Below are 13,165 nucleotides of genomic sequence, written 5' to 3'. Positions count from 1 at the left end.
TGGTAGGAGACCCAGGAAGACTCCACTTCTTACCCCGAGACATAAAAAAGCCAGGCTGGAGTTTGCCAAAACTTACCTGAAAAAGCCTAAAACATTTTGGAAGAATGTTCTCTGGTCAGATGAGACAAAAGTAGAGCTTTTAGGGCAAAAGCATCAACATAGAGTTTACAGGATAAAAAAGAGGCATTCAAAGAAAAGTACACGGTCCCTACAGTCAAACATGGCGGAGGTTCCCTAATGTTTTGGGGTTGCTTTGCTGCCTCTGGCACTGGACTGCTTGACCGTGTGCATGGCATTATGAAGTCTGAAGACTACCAACAAATTTTGCAGCATAATGTAGGGCCCAGTGTGAGAAAGCTGGGTCTACCTCAGAGGTCATGGGTCTTCCAGCAGGACAATAACCCAAAACACACTTCAAAAAGCACTAGAAAATGGTTTGAGAGAAAGCACTGGAGACTTCTAAGGTGGCCAGCAATGAGTCCAGACCTGAATCCCATAGAACACCTGTGGAGAGATCTAAAAATGGCAGTTTGGAGAAGGCACCCTTCAAATATCAGGGACCTGGAGTAGTTTGCCAAAGAAGAATGGTCTAAAATTCCAGCAGAGCATTGTAAGAAACTCATTGATGGTTACCGGAAGCAGTTGGTCGCAGTTATTTTGGCTAAAGGTTGTGCAACCAAGTATTAGGCTGAGGGTGCCAATACTTTTGTCCGGCCCATTTTTGGAGTTTTGTGTGAAATGATCAATGTTTTGCTTTTTGCTTCATTCTCTTTTGTGTTTTTTCATTTAAGACAAATTAAATGAAGATAATAATACCAAAGAATTTGTGTTTGCAATCATTTTCAGGAAGAAACTGAATATTATCTGACAGAATTGCAGGGGTGTCAATACTTTTGGCCATGACTGTATGTGGCAGACACTCCTGGATCTTCTGCTTTCTGGGCCGGTTCTTCCTGTGAGTCCTATTAACCCTTTCGCTCCCTGTATTCTCCTTTCTGACCAGGACAATATCTGAATTCGGATAGTGTGACAGGAATTTAAGCAATGTGGAAGGAAAGAATTACAATTTTTACTTTTTTTCCTCACAAAAATGTGACTTTAGCCCCAAAATTAGCAGCGTAACAAATACTTATTTTCCCCACTGTAATTTGTAGACTCCATATACAGATCCCTTAAGTGCGAAAAGAGCTGAATTCCCCACTTAAGTTATTGCATTTTGGAAATTGCCCCCACTGGGAATTTATCTCCAGGTAAAGGCACAATTGTGTCTCCATGGGGGTTGTGCTCACAGCCCAACATCGTGCGGCCTTCCAAAGAAATGCCACCCCACACCATTACTGACCCTGTTATGAAATGAGTCACCGTAGGAGGCAAAAACAGAAATACTAGCTAAGTCCAGAAAACCAGAGAAGTTGGCAGCTATCGGATTGCAGACCCCTGAACCTATCAACAACAACTAGCAGTAGCTGTGGGGGGTTACTACGGTGCCCTAGACCCCTCAATCACAGCCGGAGAACTACATAGCCTAAAGACAGAAAGGGAAATCTAAACTGCCCCAAAGCAGACCCCAAAGCAATAGGCAGCCCCCAACATATAATGACGGTGAAGCAAGATGAAAAAACACTCACACAGATAGAAAGATAGGCTGAGCAAATGATGGGGCCCAAGCTAACTAGATAGGACAGGATAGAAAAGCTGCTGTCTGTAATCCGCCAAAAACCCTATCAAAACAAGAGCCAACAGACTGATAGGGAAAAAAGCCCTGAAGACGCTAGGCTTCAAAAAGACTATATCAGTACACAGGTATTTTCTGAAGATAGAGCAAAAAGGAATTCAGCTCACCCTAGCAGGGAATGGCAGAAATCAAGAAAACAATGCAAAACAAAACCAAAACACAAATGCAAAAGGTAGAGCAGAAAACTTAGCTTTTGAGGAGCAGGAATCAGACTGGTCTCCTAGAATCCCTCAGAGAGATCACCAGCAAGGCAGAAGGGCGTCGGCTGCCTTATATCCAGTCAGTAATTCCCGTCACCCAGTCATCATCATCCTGCCCAGGTGTTTGGTAATCAGCCTCACTACCTTCCTTCACCAGAAGAGGGAGTTCATCAGACCTCAATGGTGAAGGGGAAAATGAACTCACAACATGACCCACTGCCAAACCGGTCATGCTGAAGGATGTTGCAGGCAGCAGATCGCTCTCCACGGCGTCTCCAGACTCTGCTACGTCTGTCACATGTGCTCAGTGTGAACCTGTTTTCAACTGTGAAGAGCACAGGGCGCCAGTGGTGAATTTGCCAATCCTGGTGTTCTGTGGCAAATGCGAAGCGTCCTGTGCGGTGTTAGGCTGTGAGCACAACCCCCATCTGTGGACGTCGGGCACTCAGACCATCTTCATGGAGTCAGTTTCTAACCGTTTGTGCAGACACATGAACATTTGTGGCCTGCTGAAGATCATTTTGCAGGGCTCTGGCAGTGCTCCTCCTGTTCCTCCTTGCGCAAAGGTTGAGGTAGCGGTCCTGCTGCTGGGTTGTTGCTCTCATACGGCTCCCTCCACATCTCCTGGTGGACTGGCCTGTCTCCTGGTAGTGACTCCAGCCTCTGGACACTACGCTGGCAGACACAGCAAACCTTGTCACAGCTCGCATTGATGTGCCATCCTGGATGAGCTGCACTACCTGAGCCACTTGTGTGGGTTGTTGAGTCCGTCTCATGCTACCACGAGTGTGAAGGCACAGCCAACATTCAAAAGTGACCAAAACGTCAGCCAGAAAGCATTGGTACTGGGATGTGGTCTGTGGTCCCCACCAGCAGAACCACTCCTTTATTGAGTGTGTCTTGATAATTGCCAATAATTTCCATCTGTCGTCTATTCCATTTGCACAACAGCATGTGAAATTGATTGTCAATCAGTGTTGCTTCCTAAGTGGACAGTTTGATTTCACAGAAGTTTGATTTACTTGGAGTTATTTTCTGTTGTTTAAGTGTTCCCTTTATTTTTTTGAACAGTGTATATAGATAGAGATATTTTTTTTTCTATCTACTCCAATGTGTACAGGATAATAGAGTATAATAAAGTAGTTATGGACGTGACGTAACTAACATTGTGCAGTGACTCTGCTTTCCATATAGTGATGGATATTTCTTGTTGCTGAAACTGTGATTTTTTTCCACTTTAAACCTTTTTTAAACCCCTCTGATCAGTGCGATCACACAACATACAAGCCTCTGATGGCTCCGGTGATGCCCTGTACTACTGTAGTGCCGTGTATCATCACTGGCCTGTCAGTGTAATACTAACGGCCCCATACACATGAGATCAGAGTTGACTGAACGGTCATTTGGCAGACGGCGATCTCTCCCGACTCCCCCATACACACAAATATTCCAGCTTTCCTGTGGTCTGTATGAGAGAGTCGCCTCCAGACTCCTCTAGAGGAGGATTATCTACAGGAAGAACAAACGGATTATCCTCTGAAATTCAGGATGCCGGATCCTTCTCTGCCCTGACATCATCTGTCGGGAGGCCCCCAAATACATTATATGGTCGGCCAAACCCCCCGAAATCAGTGCTTTCATGGAACTTTAGTCTGTGTATGGGGGGTTATAAGGTAACTTATTGGACGCTGCCTCTGGCCCGGCCTAATAGACCTTCATACATTGCAGCCCAGACCCCATTATTAGGCATGTAAGTATCGGAGTAACTAGGCCGCCCCATACTATCGAGTACTTGGAGGCGGGGGGCATTCAGCCAAACTCTGTCACACCTTCTTAGATGTCATGTTTGCTTTTCACAGCAGCAAATGGATAAACTCTCAGGGTTTTTGCTGCAGCCTCCTCTGTGCCGTCCCTGCGGTGTACATCTATGTTCTGGGGACCAAACAGATTCATTTCTCTTTAATAAATGTTTAACATGTAAACATTATAAAATGTGTATTCTGCTTTTTGCATATTTTTTTCTTCTTACAAGAATTGTTGGAGCCAATTTTTCTTTAGAAACATTTTAATATCGGCTTTTTCTGGAGTTTTTCCTGTAATACAGGAAAGCCTAAGGCCAGAAATAATCCCCATAAATCACTGTACATGGAGACTTTGGGATCAGATCATTTCTGTCCGTTGTGTTTGTGGAAACTAAAAATCTTTTCTAAAAGCCTCAAACTTCTGTGTGTGACTGAGAGCTGAGATCTAACGGGATAGAAGATTCCAGTGCGGGGAAGACGGGAAACCTTCATATAGACGGCCGGTGGGGATGGAGGCAGTGACCGACTGTGGCCAAATCTGTCTCTAGAGCCGCAGTAGAAGATGAAGATGTCGTCCTCATCATGAAGGAGTTATTTCTCATGTCGCGTGTAATGAATATCTCCTGCAGTATTGCTAATGCCGATTCCAGTGTCGGTAATGAGACGAGAATTAGCGTTATGGAAGATGAGTCTATGAGGAACGTGTTCAGCTGCCGACTCCGAGGAGGAAACTGCTTGTTGTCTGTGGCCTAAATATATAGGTTTTATTAGTAGATGTCAGGGGAGAAAACTAAACCCTGTAAGATAATAAATCTCCTCATATGTTTCCCTTATTATCTCCAGTAATTGTATTATTACACAGGATTCTTATGATGTTACATCGGATCATCTTCTTCTCATTCAGGTCTCTACAATATCGGATCCTCTCAGTGAAGATCTTCTACAGAAGAGAATTTTCCTGATTTCCCCATCAAGGATGGATATGGACAGAGACAAGATGGCGGAGAGGATGTTACACCTCACCCTAGAGATCCTCTTCCGTCTCACTGGAGAGGTGAGAGATTCTGATGACGTCACATTACATCATTCTTATCTATGGGAATAACAGATGGACAGAACTGGAGAGGTGAGGACTCTGGAAATGTCTGTAGTGAGATTTATTAATGTGTCTCTCCATTACCAGGATTACACAGTGGTGAAGAAGACCTCTAGTGATCGCTGTCAGGACCCTGTGTCTGAGGGATGCGGAGGACCCCTGAGCCCAATCACGGGGCCTCCACCTCACCCCCTGATCCATGAGGACATCAATGACCAGAAGATCCTAGAACTCATCTACAAGATGATGGAGCTGCTGACTGGAGAGGTGACACTGCTGGGAATGCTGGGACATTATACAGTAACACTATGAAGGGATCGGGGGGATGACGGTATCATTGTATGTGTCAGGTTCCTATAAGGTGTCAGGATGTCGCTGTCTATTTCTCCATGGAGGAGTGGGAGTATTTAGAAGGACACAGAGATCTCTACAAGAACGTCATAATGGAGGTTCCCCAGCCCCTCACATCTCCAGGTAATAGACAGGACTAAATACACACGGCCTATAATTATCTGTATGTAGAGAATGAATTCAGTCCCTGTATGTGTTTCCTCCAGATCTATCCAGTAAGAGGACAACACCAGAGAGATGTCCCCGTCCTCTTCTTCCACAGGACTGTAACCAAGAAGATCCCAGTGTTCCTCAGGATCATCAGGTAGATGGAGAGAAGGTGTCAGGAGATCTCCCCTATGATGTGTAGATGGCTGTGAAGGTCTTGTGCTCAGTCTTGTTTTATTTCACCATCCTGTTAGCTCTTCTCTGATCTTGCTCTTGCTTTTCTATTTTTTTTTTTTAAATGTGGTACCCAGAACTGGACACAGTGTTCCAGAAGAGATCTGACCAAGAAGGAGTAGACGAGAATAATTATTTGACGTGAGAGAGAGGATTAAAAAAGATATAAATAAACTGGAGAAGTGGGCAGCAACTAACAGAATGGTTTTTAACAGGGAAAAATGCAAAGTACTACATCTGGGCAATAAAAATGAAAAAAGCATATACAGAATGGGAGGAATAGGGCTAAGCAACAGCACATGTGAAAAAGACTTGGGTATACTAATAGATCACAGACTGAATATGAGTCAACAGTGTGATGCAGCAGCAAAAAAGGCAAATGCAATTCTAGGATGTATTAACAGAAGCATACAGTCTAGATCATGTGAAGTCATTATTTCCCTCTACTCCTCTTTGGTCAGACCTCATCTGGAATATTGTGTCCAGTTTTGGTCACCACATTTTAAAAAAGACATCAACAAACTTGAGCAAGTTTAGAAAAGAGCGATCAGAATGGTGACCGGTCTGCAAACCCTGTCTTATGAGATGCAGGATTTTGGAATGTTTAGTTTGCAAAAGAGAAGACTGAGAGGAGACATAATAGCTGTCTACAAATATCTAAAGGGCTGTCACATTGTAGAAGGATCAACTTTATTCTCATTTGCACAAGGAAAGACTAGAAGCAATGGGATGAATCTGAATGGGAGGAGACACAGATTAGATATTAGAAAAAACTTTTTGACAGCTAGAGTGATCAATGAGTGGAACAAGCGGCCACGAGAAGTGGTGAGTTCTCCTTCAATGGAAGTCTTCAAACAGAGGCTGGACAGACATCTGACTGGGATGATTTAGCGAATCCTGCTTTGAGCAGGGGGTTGGACCAGATGGTCCAGGAGGTCCCTTCCAACTCTGCGATTCTATGATTCTATGATGTAGACTCTATACTTCTCTTAATATGTCACAGAACTTCTGTTGGCAGCGGATTACCCACGATTCTCTCCAAGCGTGTGTCAACAGAACTTGTTTATTCAGGAACAATATATGATAAGCTTAATAGATCAGGAATAAATCATTTGTGTGCCTTTATCTGTGCAGCATCTACAACAGGCTGCTTCTCTCATACACAGACACAGCAGGATAACAGGAAGTACAGTCACATGCTCTCCCTGTGTGAGCCTCTGGGAGTGTTTTTTTTAAACTTTAAACTTTATAAACAGCATACAAATCTAGCAACTAAACACTCGTAGACAGGAATGGAGTTGTTGCACTAAACATATTCCAACAACTTGTGTAATGAGAACGGTGGAGATGGCAGGATTAGAGCTGATCATAGATGGGACTTCTCCATCTGTCTGTGACTTTTGCAATATTTGTTTCAGGGTGAAGATCTGACCCATATTAATACTACAGAGACATATGTGAGGGGTGATGAGCGGTGTAAAGAGATTCCCACATATGACCACCAAGGTGAGTAGCAACCACTAAATTCAGAGAAGTCACAGATTTGTAGTCCGGCCGTATTACCATGATCACCATTTTGCCTCTAGCCCACAACATTCTCCTCCACCCAAAACTGTTCAAATCACTTTGGGCATTGAAAATCCTTTTCTATAGAACTTACAACCTGGAGGATCCACCTACCTCAAAACGCTGACCGTTACCTGCCCAGATCTGTAACTATAAAGCCAAATGACAGCGTATGTAGAATGTGCTGACAAAATAGAAAGTCACATGAAGGAAAATATTATGATGGGCCTGTAAGAGAAAGTGGAGGGTAATGATGCTGTTGGCTTCCTAGAATCCTGAGATCTAATTTCAGGGCTGAAATCTCATCTCCAGAGATCTTGATACCCTAGATATCTCCATTTGCGCATGCATGGCTCCCCGGCGGCCATGTTCACGGAGTCCACCGCACAGGAAGAAACCACGGCTATGCAGGGGCCTCTGGCCTTTCACGACATGTCGGTAGAGCACCCTCGCAGCGGCGGACACCCCGGGCAACAGCAGCGGTGGCCACCCTGGGCAGCAGCAGTGGCCACCCCGGACAGCAGCAGCGGACACCCCAGGCAGCAGCGCCAGGCACCCCAGCAGCACCAAACACTCGCAGCGGTGCACTGCACATCGGACCCCCCCTCATTCCACCCTGCGGCCTGCAGCATCACCCCACTCCTGCCTCCTCGAGAAGTGACCCTGGACCCCGCTTCGCCACAGCAATAAGACGCATGGATTATAAGAAGCACCACCATTTTATTAAAAAAAAATGTTTTCCTATTTTTCTCCTCAAACTCTTATAATCCAAAGCGTTTTATAATCCCAAAAATACGGTAACATGTTTTTTATTCTAGTTCTTTTGGTACAGGTTCATTTTGTATGGTAGTGTGATGATGGTGGGATCGGCCTGCCTCACTTTTGTGAGTCTGCAACTACCTGGTAGCCTTTAAAATAAGGTCTCCATTACCTCTGCCTAATGCCTGAGATCTAAATATAAGGCACCTCAGCTCTGCACTATTATAAAAAGTTATCCGTAAATGTCTAATCTTTCTTCTTGAAACTCATCTGACAGAAAATATTGGCCCTTACGATACTTTAGATTGCCAAGAGCCACCGAGCCCCATACTCTAATTACCCAGAGAGTTTTCACCAGGACAAATACACCAGCTGAGCACAGAGGACTGAACCAGAGGAGAACAAGGCTGTATCTGGCAGATTCCGGGAATAGGCTTCAAGCTTTAGTAGGGTTTGGTGCTTTCTAATTGGCTTAAGCAGGTAGCAGATTACTACCAGATTGCTGGACAGCACATAAACCCATACTGCCAGGCTGGATGGAACTACTGGTCTCAGGCTCCCTAATCTTAGTGGCTGGACAGAGCCAGCGCCACCCAGAGCTTCTGGTTTCGAGGTCTCTTCTATTACCAGCAACGCCTGCTCAATAAATAAGGCGCTGCTTGGTGATGGAACCAAACATCGCAGGAGCAGATTCCAGGGGAGAGGGGACACACCATCTGCAGATGCCCTAATATAACACAATTACAGGAAACTAAAGCAAATTAAGTACAAATATCCCAAACACTGGAAAGATAATAAAGGGCTCAACTCGCTGAACAATACAAAATAAATAGAATCTCATGCAAGAACTATTAAGCACAACAAGAGATCAAAATAGAGTTTTTCAAAGCTCAAATACAATTTATTGAAATGATAATAAACAGAGCATGAGTGCTAATATAGGTTGCAGCAGACATAAACACAAGGTGATTGTGCAGCACCTTAAAAAATATGGAAAAATATAAATATTTTTGTGTAACATAAGCAGTTATTTCACAAATATAGAACACAATAGAGAGCAACCCCCCAATTGAAGTAATATATATTCCCAAATGCAGGGGTGTTACATACAATCAGTACCAAGGGTAGGATACAATCTATAAAGTGCAAGAGTGCTCTGTGCTAATAGAGCCAAAGGGCGTTAAATGTAAACAACATGTAATGAAAACTGCCTATGCGCAATACAAAACTAAATATAAGGGCTGCATAAAAGAGTAACACTTACATGTAATGTGAATGCTGCTGTCAAACCTACCGCCCCTACGCGCGTTACGCCGCAGCTTCCTCAGGAGGCGTGGTTTCAATATGCCTTGGATCTAGTATTTATAGTGCGGTCAACCAATGAACCGCTTTCCCTAGTAAGGGACGTAGATTTCAAGACATGCGCACTAGCGCCCATAGTGACGTTCAATAGTGACTCATCCAGTTCCTAAAGTCCACGGAATAAGCGGCGCATGCGCTGTAGAGTCCCCCTAACAAACAGGGAGTCTATCATCAGCGCTCAACGGCAGGAAGGCAGCTCGAGCTGCTAAGCAGCCAGAAACGGCCAACCACCTACTGAGCACGTCCGAAGACTCCTAGTGAGGACAAAACTGGGCATGCGCACAAAAGAGGACCAAGTGAATATGGAATACCAATCCTGTTTATGTCTGCTGCAACCTATATTAGCACTCATGCTCTGTTTATTATCATTTCAATAAATTGTATTTGAGCTTTGAAAAACTCTATTTTGATCTCTTGCTGTGCTTAATAGTTCTTGCATGAGATTCTATTTATTTTGTATTGTTCAGCGAGTTGAGCCCTTTATTATCTTTCCAGTGTTTGGGATATTTGTACTTAATTTGTATGTTCTGTTTTATAACAGTTTGATTCCCCTAATGGACTTTAAAGCCAAAGAGAAAGCTTGGCAAGTGAAAGCATCTGATTTGTTTAAACAGAGTGTTTCTGCTAATTTTAATGATACCCAGAATGATGAAAAGGGACTGTTGTCTAAATATAAAAATTTGACAAATAAGAAAACACGCATATGGTGGACTAAAACATCTATAGATAACTACATCAAACAGAAGATTATACCTCGAGGTCTTCGTATACAGCTTTATCCGACTTTTGGGCTTGATGATCTTGAATTGATTACTAAATGGGAGAGTGTTTCCTCAGCATGCTCTTTTTCCTTTATGGAAATTATTAATACAAAAAACACTGGGATTTTGAAGGAAATTGATGAGGAACTTAATAAATTACAGGTTGAGCTGGTGGCCAAAATACCTAAGGAGACTTTGGATAAATTTTATTGTGACCTTGATCAAGATCTAGAAAAATGGGAAAATCAGATCAGTAAAAATAAAATGAAGAAATACCAACGTGACGTACAAGATTACAATCAGAAAAGAGTTTTTCGTTGGCAAAATAAACTCTCTGAGGAAAATAATATTCAATCCTCTACTAGGAGTCCTTCAGTTTCCTCTATTTCTTCAATTTCGAGTAGTGCTGCCTCCATTCACGAAAGGGAATATTATACTCCTAGACGTGTGAGAACAAGATTTGGTGGCAGAGCCAGAGGTACAGCAAGGTACCAAACCAATTTTGGCACTAGGAAAAATGATAAACCTAAGGTAATAAATCTTTCCTCACATATTCTTTCGAACAAACAGATTGAATTATTGGAAAAGGGACTAACCTTTTCTCCATGTCAACAATTAGATTCCTTCACGGCAATAAAAGATGTGCATCTATTTGCGAGGAAGTTGATACTTAAAAGATTCCATGAGAAAAATAACATGGGATTGCAACTTAATTCGGATGAGGAAAAGGCAGCTCTTGAAATTTTAGAATCTCTAGCTGAAGAAAACTACCCCGTTGAGTCGGTGAGTTCTTTCCCCGTTTCTCTGTTTAACAAATCAAAAAAATTTCCCAATATAAATTCATGTCCAGCTGTTGACATTTTTGTTAAATTAGTGACACAAGATATAGAAAAGTTGAAAAATAATTATTATGCTGGTCCAGCTAACAAAAATGAAAGAAAAATAATCGCAGAATTGCAAGGCTGGACTGATGTGATTTTTAAAAAAGCAGATAAAGGAGGAAATTTAGTAATTTGGCCATTGGAGCTTTATGAGAAACAGGCCCATATACTTTTGTCTGATGTAAACTGTTATAAAAAACTGACCCATGTACCTTTGCTTGAATACCAGAGAGAACTTATTGATATCTTATCCAATGCTTATGAGTGTGGTGTTATTCCTAAATCACTATTGGACACTATTCAATCATTAAAACCTAAGTTGCCAACCCTATATTTAATTCCAAAGATTCATAAAAATGTGGATGATCCGCCTGGCCGCCCAATAGTATCGGGCAATGAGGGCCTGAGTGAACTCATTTGCCGAATAATTGATTTCTATTTGAAACCATTGGTGAACACGTTGCCATCTCATATTCTTGATACTATAGCGGCACTACGGAGATTAGATCAAATACATCTTGATGAAGATATGATCCTGGTCACGGCGGATGTTGAGGCTTTATACACCTCCATCCGTCATGACCAGGGACTTGAGGCGGTTTCGTGGTTTCTACAGAATAGCAATCTAGATCCCCCCTTAGTCACCCTGATTTTGAATTTATTAAAATTTATTTTAACACACAATTGTTTTATTTTTAAAGATCAAGTTTTTTTGCAAACACAGGGTACAGCTATGGGGGCGGCGTGTGCTCCTGCTTACGCTAATTTATTTTTGGGATTTTGGGAGAGGGAAATTTTTCAGTGTTCTCCGGTGACAGGTATAGAGAAAGTCCATAATTGGATGAGATTTATTGATGATGTTCTGTTTGTTTGGGAAGGTTCAATAGATGAGTTGAAAACCCTGATGGTAGCCTTGAATAACAATAATTTAAATATAAATCTCACCTATTCATATGGACATAGGGTTAACTTTTTGGATATTGATATCCTAAAGAATGATGATGGCTCAATCTCTACAGATATATTTAGGAAGCCGACTGCAACAAATTCAATTTTGCATGCAGGTTCCTCTCATCTAAAATCTACTATTCGCTCAATCCCTGTGGGACAATACCTTCGAGCCAAGAGGATATGTTCGTCAGAACAAACGTATCAAAAACAAGCAGCAGATTTATATACAAGGTTTCGTGAAAGAGGTTATGGACATAGGGCAATTCGTTATGCCTATAATAAAGTCCAGCATATACCTAGGGATCAACTGCTGTATAACAAAAAAATTCAAACGGCAGATAACAATCAAGTGAGGTTGATCACCCCATTTACTGAACAATGGAATAAATTCACAAACATAATTAATTCTCATTGGCATGTACTACATACAGATCCAATTTTTAAAAAAACTTTATCAGAAAGACCTTGTATTACAGCCAAAAGGTCTAGGAATTTATCGGATCTGCTGGTACGGAGTTATTTAGCTCCTAAACAAAAAGTGCAAAAAGGGATTTGTGGGGAAATTAAAGGATTTTTTCCCTGTCGAAGCTGCAAGGCATGTGCAAATACGCTTAAGACCAACAGCTTTAGCAATTCAGATTACTCTAAGACATTTTCAATTAGAAAATGCTTAACTTGCTCCTCAAAGGGAGTGATCTATTATGCAAATTGCCCTTGTGGTAAGATTTATATCGGAATGACCACAAGGGAATTCAGAATAAGAGTTCGCGAGCATGTTCGTGACATAGAAAAAGCTAAGGAAGCCAAAGATGAAGAACAACTAAAGACGCTCCCAAGACATTTTAGAACCTTCCACAACTCTGAAGCTAAAGGTTTGAAAATTTTTGCAGTGGATCAGGTATCCTTGGGTATGAGGGGTGGTGATCTGTTTCGAGTGTTATCACAAGTGGAGAGTCGATGGATTTATAGGCTCAACACCATGGTGAGAAGAAAAACTAGTTATATTATACTCACACTCACATTGTTTGGTGGCTTTATATTCCATGTTTGGGAAGCAGAATGAACAAACCATTGAACACCATGATGCATTGGTTCATGCTATGAGGCTTTTGATTAGACTGTGAACTGTCATTGTCTTGATGAATAATTTAATATTTCTTAAAAAGCTTGTATTTTTTATGGACAGCTTAAATAGAAATGTCCAAAAGTATAAAATTTGAGGAATTTTTATTCAAAATTATTAATTGGTTTCATTTTTAGCAGAGGACTGTACCAGGAGATCAGAGGGAACGCTGACATCTTCAATTTTTAAATCTGATG

The 13,165-nt window shown here is 42.0% G+C and overlaps 1 protein-coding gene across 1 annotated transcript in view; it reads left to right on the top strand.

The window, feature by feature from the left end:
- The window catches only part of LOC141082297 (uncharacterized), a 105,692-nt gene that overhangs the window by 67,305 nt on the left and 25,222 nt on the right, over positions 1–13,165 (top strand). The gene's annotated exons all lie outside the window — the stretch shown is intronic.

The sequence above is a fragment of the Dendrobates tinctorius genome, unplaced genomic scaffold, assembly GCF_039654945.1.
Source record: "Dendrobates tinctorius isolate UK_male_01 unplaced genomic scaffold, ASM3965494v1 ptg000017l, whole genome shotgun sequence".
Classification (NCBI taxonomy): domain Eukaryota; kingdom Metazoa; phylum Chordata; class Amphibia; order Anura; family Dendrobatidae; genus Dendrobates; species Dendrobates tinctorius.
This window is presented reverse-complemented; position numbering and strand designations above follow the sequence as displayed.